We start from the raw sequence: 11,659 nt of genomic DNA, 5'->3' as shown, positions 1-11,659 counted from the left end.
TTATAGACTATTATAGAAAACATATAATATGAAACTGGGCGGGGGGGGGGATGAATGGCTTTTCAGTGCTTCCTGTTCCTCGCTCCTCTGAGTATCACTAAGAAGCCGTAGCTGTAGGGCTTTCTCATCCCTTTCATTCTGGTCTTGAAGCCACAGCCTGTGCCTGAACCAAGAATCCCTTGGGAGCTTCCCTGTTCCACACAGTTATGAACCTTCCACCCCATTTCGCCCCCCGTTACCAGCATCTCACCTGTGTTATCCTGGAGAGAAGGAGCAGTTTGCTCAGAGGGGAACTTACTCCCCAAAGCCTCTGGCCAGAAAATCTTGGTTGCGAAACCTACAGGGTCCCAGGTGGGTCTCCTGCTACTGAGAGATACTAACCTGAGAGTGTTAAGTCAGTGTTGGGGGCCAGGGCTGCCACGCAAATGGGCTTGTTTGCATAATCTTCTTGCTCCAAGGACTGGTGAAGTTTCCTACCAACTAGACATCCCTGCCAGGATTTGCAAGTGAAATCTTGGCACTTGCATTTCCCCTTGGCCATCTCCCTCCTTGACAAGCCTTCCTCTCTGCCTTTGGTTTTGATTCTGTCTTGCATGCCTCATGTGATCAGCTGTCACTCTTAACCTCTCTAATCCTCGGGGAGCAAGGTTCCCAGGTACCGATATACAAAGTAGAGATAAAGGTTATTGCAAATAACCCCCAGTCTGGGTGACTCTGGCCACTACTGAGACCCTGTGAAACATGATTTTGGTCTCCTTCAGACCTGCCAGCTCCGAGAGTCTCTTGTTCCTCAAATGGCTAGAGCCTTCGGGGGTGGTCAGGCCTCAAGTTTCAGAATGAGCTAAGTTCTCCCAGCCTTACCCTCTAATTTTGAAGACTTGTAGTTCTGAATTCACCAGAGTTTGATTTTTCATAGCAACCACAGTCACCTCTTGAGTCTGAGATGAAACTGCTTAGTTGTGACTAAGTCTGGAGTGCGGAAGAGCTGGGGTTTGCATTGCAACCACTAAGACCTTGAGGGACCCGGGGTCCCCTGGCACAGCTCACTCCTTTTCTGGTCTGAGCCCTGTCCTAAGGAAATGGTCTTCGCAGTGAGACTACAGTTCCACTACTCCCCACCTCCCCTACACAGGGATGCGGGCAAGCCTGTAAGGTGGAGTGAAGCCGTGAAGTCCATCCTCGTCTACTTTATTCTATGTTCTGAAAGTGGCAGTGACCTGGGGACATGATATCTGTTAGATGAGTGTAAACACAAGTAATTTAGTAACTCAGACACCAGAGGGATTGCATATACATAATAATTACGCATATCTTCTTTGTGTAAATATCATAGAACTTTATTTATTTTGCTACAGAAGCCACTCAGCAGTATTTGGAGGGCCTGGGGACCACTGTCAGTGATGTTGGCTTAGTAATGTGGGCCCAAAGGTTTAGTGCTCAGGCCAGGCATACTCAGCAGCAGTGCTTAGGGAATTGTGTGGGGCCAAGGATTGAACTCAGGGTCTTGAACATGCTAGGCAGGTTAGTACTTTTGCCTTTAGCAGTTTGGCACCTCCATATATAACTTGCTTTAACATTATTTTGTCTAGTTTTACAAAAAGCATTCTATTTGCTTATAGCCATATGCTTAGGAAGAAAAATACATGAGAAATTTCTCTGAAATTTATAACCAGTACAAATGGCATTGTTAAGCATATTGTTCTGCAGCATATTGTTCTGCAGTCTCCTTTAAAGAATAGTAATAGAATTATATAACATAGGATTGGCATGCAGCTCACTTTATTTTTTTATTTTATTATTTTTTTATTTATTTATTTGGCTTTTTAGGTCACACCCGGTGATGCACAAGGGGTTACTCCTAGCTTTACACTCAGGAATTATTCCTGACAGTACTCAGGAAACCATATGGGATGCTGGGAATCAAACCCGGGTCGGCTGTGTGCAAGGCAAATGCCCTTCCCACTGTGCTATCACTCCAGCCCCTGCAGTTCATTTTTAAACAGCACATCTCAGTGGATGTCTGTGACTGTACTCATAGAGCCATTCACTATATTGTTTTCTTTCTTACATTTTGTTTTTGGGTCACATTTGGCAGTGTTCACAGCCTAATCCTCTGCTCAGGGATGATTCCTGGCAGTACTCGGGGGCCAGATGCCATGCCTCTGATTCAACTGGGGTCCTCTACGTGCATTGCAAGCACCTGAATCTTTGTATTGTTACGTCAGCTGTCCACCATATTCTTTTTTTTTATATCAACAGAGTATTCAACTAGTATGGATGTGCTATGGTTTATTTAAGTATCTGGCATTGATGTACATTACATTTGTTTTCTTTTATATGATTTGTAAAAATGCTGCAAATATTCTGTGGTTCTATAAAATGCCTTTGTAGCACTGTAGCACTGTCCTCCTGTTGTTCATCGATTTGCTGGAGTGGGCACCAGTAACGTCTCATAACAAATTGTGAGACTTGTTGTTACTGTTTTTGGCATATCGAATATGTCACAGGTAGCTTGCCAGGCTTTGCCGTGTGGATGAGATACTCTCAGTAGCTTGCCCGGCTCTCTGAGAGGGGTGGAGGAATTGAACCCAGGTCGGCCGCATGCAAGGCAAACACCCTACCTGCTGTACTATCGCTCCAGCCTAAAATATCTTTGTACACATAAAAAAATATATATATATTTTGAGGATAGATTTCTAGGAAAAATCTAAGGGTATATACATCTAAGGGTTTGATAGGTATTTCCAAACAAGTATCAATTCATGAGTTTGCACATTTTTTGCATATTGCTTTCTAAATGGTAGGTCAATGGGGTAATCTGGCGTTAGAAGAAGTCAGCTGAGAATAAGGACATTCAAAGAGTTTCACAAAATTAATGGCCACATTGTGGGTAACTGGAAAAATTAAATCTGGAGGGGTAAGGGGGTTCTTTCAATTTCTCCCTGTACCACAGCTTTAGTCAATTAAGATTATTTGCATATATTTTGGGTGTGTAGGCAGAATGACTAAGACAAATACGAGGTTCAGCATTGTTTAGCCTCTAGTAGTATCTGATCTTAAATAGAAGACCTAATCTACCTCATCATGTGAAGTACCCCTGGATGGAACATTAAGATGGCAGTGTGCAACTGAGTGGCTTTGGGCAGACTGGCAAATGCTGGAAGAGAGGCCCAGAGTGCCAAGGAGGTTACCTTTTTTTTTTTCCTGGGTAAAAGATTCTGCAGAGAAGGTGACTCTGGCTCTATATCCTATATGTTATGAGGTCACAGGAAATGTGTCAGCATTTTCTCTTACCAAGTAGGAGATCAACACATTGCCCTCACAAGGAAAAAAAAAAAACCAGGAAGACTTGCGATTCTTGTGTGCTTCCGCTGACCACTGAGTCTGAGAAGGAAGACTGAGGAGTAAGGCTGCAAAGTGGGAGTCAGTAGCTCCAGGGCTCATTGCACAGGAGAAAACTCTGGAGTTACACCAAACTGGTTTCAAACTGTGGGTAGTAAACTTGACTCCAGTGACTCTCAGTGTATCAACCAGTGTGATAAGGATAGTGATGGCACCCCAAAATTGTTCATGATGTTTACTAGTAATATTTACAACAGATTGTGGTAAAGCCTGAGCCTGTGCTTCACAGAAGCCAGTTACAGGAAGCGTTGCTCAAGAGTACTGAGCTCCGCTGTCGCTTTCGTGCTGAGACCCTGCTTCCCGCTGCTGCTCCTGGTCAGTGGCAACACAGCAAAGTTATTGCTGATTATGGTGGGAGGATTCTGTGGCTCCTCTGTGGGACGTAAGCTTAGACTGCCCTGTAGTCTAGGACGCTTGTGATTATGCTTTATCTTGCTCCTCAGTAGGGTCAGATGCTAGCTGACCTCATGACTTTCCCAATGTGGCCCAGCTCCCTCCCGATCTTCCCTGATAAAGACTGTAAAGCTATTTAATCTCCTTGTGGCTTCTTCTTCTCAGAGGGCCCAGACTGGAATAGTAATAGTAATAACATCTACCTCACGGGGTGGTTGCGAGGAATGAATGGAAAATCATGTAAAAATGAATGGAAAATCATGTAAAAACATGATGTGTATTTCACACTGTGTATTTCACACATGATGTGTATTTCACACTGTATTTCACACTGTGCTTATCATCATGTCAGAGTATTGTTTGCACCAGTTGAACAGGTTGCTCTATCAAGAATGTGAATTTGTGGGGCTGGAGCAATAGCATAGTGGGTAGGGTGTTTTCCTTGCACGCGGCTGACCCAGGTTCAATTCCCAGCATCCTATATGGTCCCCTGAGCACCATCAGGGGTAATTCCTGAGCGCAGAGCCAGGAGTAACCCCTGTGCATTGCCGGGTGTGACCCAAAAAGAAAAAGTGAATTTGGGATTCAAATGTGTCTTCCTGTCCTTTCCCCTACATCAGTTCTCTGTCCCCTGCTGATCCTTGTCTAACCTACGTGAGGACATACACTTGTTCTTTGATCACAGCGGTCTCTGCCATGTCAGCTGTCTTGGTTAGCTGGAGCTCTGCCTGGGTTAAGGTAGTTGATGCTCTGTAGCTGGGTAGAGAGAAGAGGCTGCTGTCGGGATATTCCAACCCACTGTAGATTTGTGGCTCTTCAGCCCATCAGGAGAGTTCCTCAATCCCCTGATAGGACGTGCAAGGTGAATAGCTGGGGGGATCACCAGAACTGTTAGTAATTGCAGAGTTGGGGGGCCAAAAGGGGATGATGGAATGACTGCCTGGCTTTGAATAAAATGGGCCAATAGAAGTAAGGGTGAATCACAGGGCATCTCTCAAAATCCTCATGCCAAGGCAGTAGGAGCTGAAAAGTGGAGCCACCAACCTAACTTCCACATCAGTTCTAAGAATGTATCCCCTTTAGGCCCCTCCCACAGTTGCCAAAAATTAACCTGACCCCTTACCTCAGCATTACTGTTTTCTTATTAGAATTTGTTCCCCTGGAAAGGAGGCCACAGAAATTAGGACTGGTGTGAGCATCTGTGTCTGAGTTAAGTTTCAGAATCTGGTTCTTGCTGCTCACACCCACAAAGAAATAAATGATGGGGAGAGTTGTGGTGTGATGTGGTGTAGACAGGTCCCTGGATGCCTACAGACCCACCACATTCTCTTCTTTCACTTGCAGCTTATGGCCCTCAACTTCTCTAAGCCCCAGTTTCCCATCACTGAAATGTGAGGTGAGCTTCTTTGTTGTGGTGTTTCTGTAAGAAAACAGTGAAAAACTAGCTAACCAGTGTAAGCCCTTACTCCAGTTCTTGGCACATGATGAATGAAAGTCAAATGAAGGGAACTTCCTGGCTTGGTTCTTTCTGTTCTTTCTGTCACTTCTTTTCTTTTGGATTTTGACTCTAATCTTCCCGTGACATAGTATCTCATTTCTATTTCACAGATTTGTAAAATGAGGCTCAGTTTAATTACATAGAAAGCAATCCTTTGTGATACTGATGATTAATGGAACACCTCCAGTAGACTATAAACAGTAAAGAGGCAGTGAAAGCAGATACTTAGAATGGCTTGACGTTGGCCATAGAGAGAAAGTGCCAAAGGCAGAATGTATATTCCCATCTCCTGAGCATTCCAGGGAATGACCAGCCAGCAGTAACCTCAGCACAGTGAGGGCCAAGAACCAAAAAAAAAAAAAAAAAAAAAAAAAAACAGAAGGAAGGAAGGGAAGGAGGAGGGGGAGGGAGGGACGGAGGGAGGGAGGAGTGGCTCATAGCTCCTTGTATTACCAAAGCTAAGTTTCAGGGTCATGAGGATTCATCACTTAAAACACTAGTAGGATCCACTATAGTTGTTTCGTCTGCCCCACCCCAACCCCCAGGATAGAACATTTCTTCAGATACCTGTGCGACCCCTGTCCTTGAAGTCTGTACATGTGCTTGCTTTTCAACAAAGCCTACCCAAAGTGCTCCTTTTCTGTTTTTGGTTTGGGGCCACCTCTGGTGGTGCTCAGGGTTTATTCCTGGCTCTATGCTCAAGGATCACTCCTGGTGCCTTGGGGATCCATATGGGGTTCCATGGACCGAACTCAGGTTGGCCGCATGCAAGGCAATTGCCCTACCCACTGTACCATCCCTCCTGCCCCAGTACTGGGTAAGATTTAAGATTTTAAACTATAATCTTCCCTTTTCTCCTGACTTCCTACCCTGGGAATTCATTTCCCTTATGACTTTATTTTTAAAAATTGTGTTGGAGTAGAACGTACATATAAACTAACTGTTTTCCCATTGTTCATTCATTTGCTCGAGCGGGCCCAGTAACGTCTCCATTGTAGACTTCTTGTTACTGTGTTTGGCATATTGAATACTCTTGGTAGCTTGCCAGGCTCTCTGAGAGGGGCAGACAAATCGAATCCGGCTCGAGCGGGCTGGCTGCATGCAAGGCAAACACCCTACCGCTGTGCTATCACTCCAGCCCTGTACATATAAAAAGTTACTCAATTTCCTCTCATAGATCTGCTCACCAAAAATTTTGTAAAACTTATTTATACTAACTGGAATCTAAGATACTCCCCCACCCTCAAAGGTAGGAATCTGCATCTGCCTTTATTCATTGACCAAGCCTTCAGACATATGCTGGATGTCGGTGGGACTCATAGCAGTTCTAACAATTTAAAAAACCTGTATTTATTTTAAATTAAAGTCACGGTGATTCACTAAGTTATTCAGAACAGAGTTTCAGGTACATGTTGGAACATTGTATGCAATACTCTGAAGAGCATGAAGATGTCTGTGGCTCCCTGCTGTGACAGTTGTGTGTGAAACAGGCGGGGGCCCCAATGAGATGAGTAAGTGCCAAAGGATGTGGCAGAGACGAAGCAGGTGTTCAAGGGGAACTGGTCCCCACATGAGGTTCTATTGGACCCCCTGGAGGGGCGGGGTGTAGCTGGCAACCAGATCAGGAAGCTCTTGCTTTACTCGAGTCTGTTCCTTTCCTGAGAAAAAGGAAAGCTATCCTCCTCTCGTCCCCAACCCTTCCTGCTGCTTTTGTTAGGCCCTTGTTGGCTGGATTGTTCTGCATGCTGAGTGTGGTCCTATCATGGGCATGGGGTGGGGGGTAATCTCCCTTCTGGGGAGGCAGGACCTAGCTCTTCTTGGTTTGTGTCCTGTGTCCCTTAACCAAGACCTACCAAAGGGTGTCATGATGAATGTTTTCTGGGAGCATTCCTGAATCACATAATTCATGAATTTTGGGCAAGAGGCCTACAAAAGGATACTGTTGTTTCTCAAAACTCTGAAATCAGAGCCAATATTTTCCATTCTGAATCCCCACAAATCTTTCACTTAAAAGGTATCTCTGTTCCAAACCAGTGAAAAAACCCAGGAGGTTATTATTTCTTTAGGTATTGTGTTTTCGCAAATAGAAAAACGGGCTGGAGCGATAGCACAGCGGTAGGGCGTTTGCCTTGCACGCAGCCAACATGGCGGACCTGAGTTCGATTCCTCTGCCCCTCTCGGAGAGCCCAGCAAACTACCGAGAGTATCTCGCCCCCACGGCAGGGCCTGGCAAGCTCCCCGTGTCGTATTTGATATGCCAAACACAGTAACAACAAAGTCTCCAATGGAGACGTTACTGGGCCCGCTCGAGCAAATCGATGATCAACAGGAGGGCCTTTACTTTACTTATATGACAATAATATTTTCCTCTATTCTCATTTGTCATTGCTTTCATAGGATTGGGACTAATAGTTCCATGAACTCTGTAGCTTTACCCATCGATCCCAGGGTTAACTTCTTCCCAGGAAGGACTTTTGTATTAGAAGCCAGAAGCCTTTCTTCTTTTGTTTGTTCGCAGTAATCCAGAAGTGTAGTCAATGATGTCCCCTGTAGAATTGTCTAGAAATGACTGACAGTGGGTGACTATAATGAAATTAAGGAAGATGCAAATTTTGAGCCTTAACTTGCATGAATTCTTCCCTATTGGAGTAACTTAATATTTCGTCAGGACAATTTCCTAGTTATTTAAGCCTTGGCCTAACTAAACCAAGATACACTTTTGTTTGTAGTAGTGTGACCCTACTTCAGTTACACATTGATATACTTTCCCTCTTCCATAGTTGTTTCTGTGAACTGTTTGTTTAGCCAAGGGGAACGTTTTCCAGCACCTCCCTTATGACTTACTCTTAGAGAATGGAGTGTGAGTAGAGGAATATAGTCACAGTTCCCAGGCTTGATTTGTTAAAACCTTCCACATAACTCTGGGGCTTGGCTACACAGAGCCTCCACTTGCACATGAGTGGACAGAACAGTCCTCCTGTCACTTGCTTCTGCACCCATCCACACACATTCTTTTTTTTTTTCTTCTTTTTTGGGTCACACCTCGTGATGCACAGGGGTTATTCCTGGCTCTGCACTCAGGAATTACTCCTGGTGGTGCTTGGGGGACCATATGGGCTGCTGGGAATTGAACCCAGGTCAGCCATGTGCAAGGCAAATGCCCTACCCTCTGTGCTATTGCTCTAGCCCCATACATTCTTAGTCTCTGAGTGGAAATAAATTTTCTGGGTTATGTCACTGAGATTTCAAGATTTATCTGTTACGGAAACTAATGTTAACCAGCATACCCCTTGATAAAAATGATTTACTAGTTCCGTCTAGTCCCAGTATCCTAAGTAGGGATTGGGAAATCTGAAAGCAACAACAAAAAAAATTGGATATTTTTCTTTCTGACTTGAGAAAAGGTACTTTATCAGCAAAATTATTGGATTTAGGTTATAGGAACACAGGTGTTGGGATTCTGGGGTGGTGGGTTATTTTGCTTCGTTGTATATATAATTTTATCCACTCAGTAATTTTTTGGAAATAAATAGATTTTATTTGGAGGATTTTTAAGGTGTGGAGGGGGAGAGAGAGAGAGACAGAGAGAGAGACAGAGAGAGAGAGTAACGTACTCAAGAGTCACTCAGTATTTTCACAAGGAGAAAAGAGAGGAGGGAGCAGAGGGCTCTCATATGTTATGAAACTTAGGAAAGAAGGAGGGAAAGGAAGAAGCTAATAAAGACAAAACAACTATCAGAGAAACACATCAGTCATGAGATTGCTAATGTCCAAGCAAGCTGAACTTTATGACCAGGTATTTAAGCTAGGAATGAAGGACAGTGATGGATACAGGCAGATACAGATTTTTCCAACCTCCCTCCTCTCTGTGAATTTAAGATTTCACACAAAGTTTTGGTTTCTGGCAATAATACGAAGTTACTTGGCCCATCACCTCTCAAATTTGGGCTTGTGTGGTATCTGTTCATTTTACATTATGGCTTCTCTCCTTAGGAGTGGAATTTGCTGGTTTGTTAAACCAAGTGGTATGTGAACAAGGCAGCACTCTTAAGATTCAATCAAGGTTCACTGTTTAGGTCTTATCTTTAAGAATACAAAAGTCTTATGTCAGAACTATGCTTCGGGAGACACCTGAGTCCAAAATCAAGGTGTCTGCTAGCGATGCTTGTTTAGAAAGCTTCAGAGAAGAACTATCTTCTTGTTTCTAGTGTTTTTTTTTTTTTTAATTGTTTTCCTTGGTTTGTGACAGCAACTCTAATTCTGCCTCTTTCACATAATCATATTCCCTTTGTTTCTGTGTTGGTCCAAATTCCTCATTTGTTATCAGGACATCAGTCACTGGATTAGAGTCTAATAATTCAGCATGGCCTCATCTTTACTAATTACATCTACATAGGCCCTCTTTGCAAATAAGATAAAGTCTTTGGACTTGAACATAGCCTTTTAGGAGACACAGTTTCCTATGGCCAACAATGTGGAGTGACTGTCACTAAAGGTGCTATGTGATAACAGTGAGACTGTCTCAGATAATGCTGGAGAAAGAGAACCTGTTGAAGAGTAACTTGCTCACAAGCACATCCAGAAGATTCTGCAGCCTCTTCTTTTCCTATGCCCCTGGGTTTGATGCATCATACACAATTTTTATTGTATTTTTTCTAGTATTCTTTCCTAGTCTTCATTGCTGATATCTGTTCCTTAGCCAATCCATCAAATGTTGTCTTCCTTAGTTCTTAAAGCTGTCTTCTCATTCTTTATGTTTTGTTTTTGTTTTCTTTCTGAGTGAATAGACATCATTGTCCATGACTTTACCATTATAACAATAATGTCTCTGGAAGCTCAACTGGACAGCACTGTTTAGATATCTTAAAGTAGCACTGTAGCACTGTCCTCCCATTGTTCATCGATTTGCTCGAGTGGGTACCAGTAACGTCTCCACTGTGGGACTTGTTGTTACTGTTTTTGGCATATCTAATATGCCACGGGGAGCTTGCCAGGCTCAGCCATGTGGGCAGGATACTTTCGGTAGCTTGTCAGGCTCTCCAAGAGGGACAGAGGAATCAAACCTGGGTCTGCCGTGTGCAAGGCAAATACCCTACCTGCTGTGCTATCGCTCCAGTTCGTATCTTAAAGTATCTCGACTAAATGTACCCAAAACTGTACTCTCATCTTTTTGTTTAAAAGTCATCAACTTTTTTTATAGCTGTTTTTCATTTATTCATTTATTTATTTATTTATTTTTATTTTTTGCTTTTTGGGTCACACCCGGCAATGCACAGGGGTCACTCCTGGCTTGGCACTCAGGAATTACTCCTGGTGGTGCTCAGGGGACCATATGGGATGCTGGGAATCGAACCCAGGTTGGCCACTTGCATGGCAAATTCCTACCCACTTTGCTATCTCTCCAGCCCCAAAAGCCATCAACTTTTAATTTTTATGTTTTGTTTTTTGGGTCATACTTGGTAATGTTCAGGGCTTACTCCTGATTCTGTGCTTAGGGATCACTCCTGAGTGGAGCTGGGGGGAGTATTTGGAGTGCTAGGGCATGAATTTGGGTCGAGTGCAGGCAAGTTAAGGGCCCTAACCACAGTACTCTCTCCTTGGTCCTTACTTTTGTTATTAAAAATACCTGGTGCTCCTCTAGGTCTTCCAGGGTCAGTTGATGGTGTAATATTTACCCATTTGTCCAAGATATCTATCATTTCTCCATTTATTTTATTCCTCACTTTTAGCTAGCCATAAAATCTAACTGGTGTTATTTCTGCACTAGTTTACATATATGCTTATGTAATTTTATTTCCATTAATGTTATCTTGGTTCAGACCACTGCCTAATTTAGGGGGGAGGCAGGGGAGCTTGGATTACCATAATGGGTTTTGAAATGGTTTGCCAGTCTTTATTTTTTCATTTTTTAAATTTTTTTCATGTATTTATTTTTTAATTGAATCACAGTGATAAACACATTTACAAAGTTGTTCATGATTGGATTTCAGTAATATAATGTTCCAACATCTGTCCCTTCACCAGTGTACTTTTCCCACCACCAATGGTCCCAGTTTCCCTGCCCTCCGACACCGTCCCACCACCTGCTACTATGACAGGCACTTTTCATCTCTCTCTCTCTCTCTCTCTCTCTCTATCTATCTATCTATCTATCTATCTATCTATCTCCCTTTGAGCCTTATAGTTTGCAATACAGATAATGAAAGGTTATCAGGTATATCCCTTTACCTATGATTTTCATCCCACACACTCTTGTGGTAAGTTTCCAACCTGCATTCCTGGCCCCTGTTTACCCTCACCTTGGATATTAGTATACACACACAGACACACACACACACATATTTATAAGCAAATTTTATGACTTTA

Source organism: Sorex fumeus, unplaced genomic scaffold (assembly GCF_029834395.1).
Source record: "Sorex fumeus unplaced genomic scaffold, SorFum_2.1 ptg000039l, whole genome shotgun sequence".
Classification (NCBI taxonomy): Eukaryota; Metazoa; Chordata; class Mammalia; order Eulipotyphla; family Soricidae; genus Sorex; species Sorex fumeus.
The sequence above is the reverse complement of the archived record's forward strand: the minus strand, read 5'-3'. Positions refer to the sequence as shown.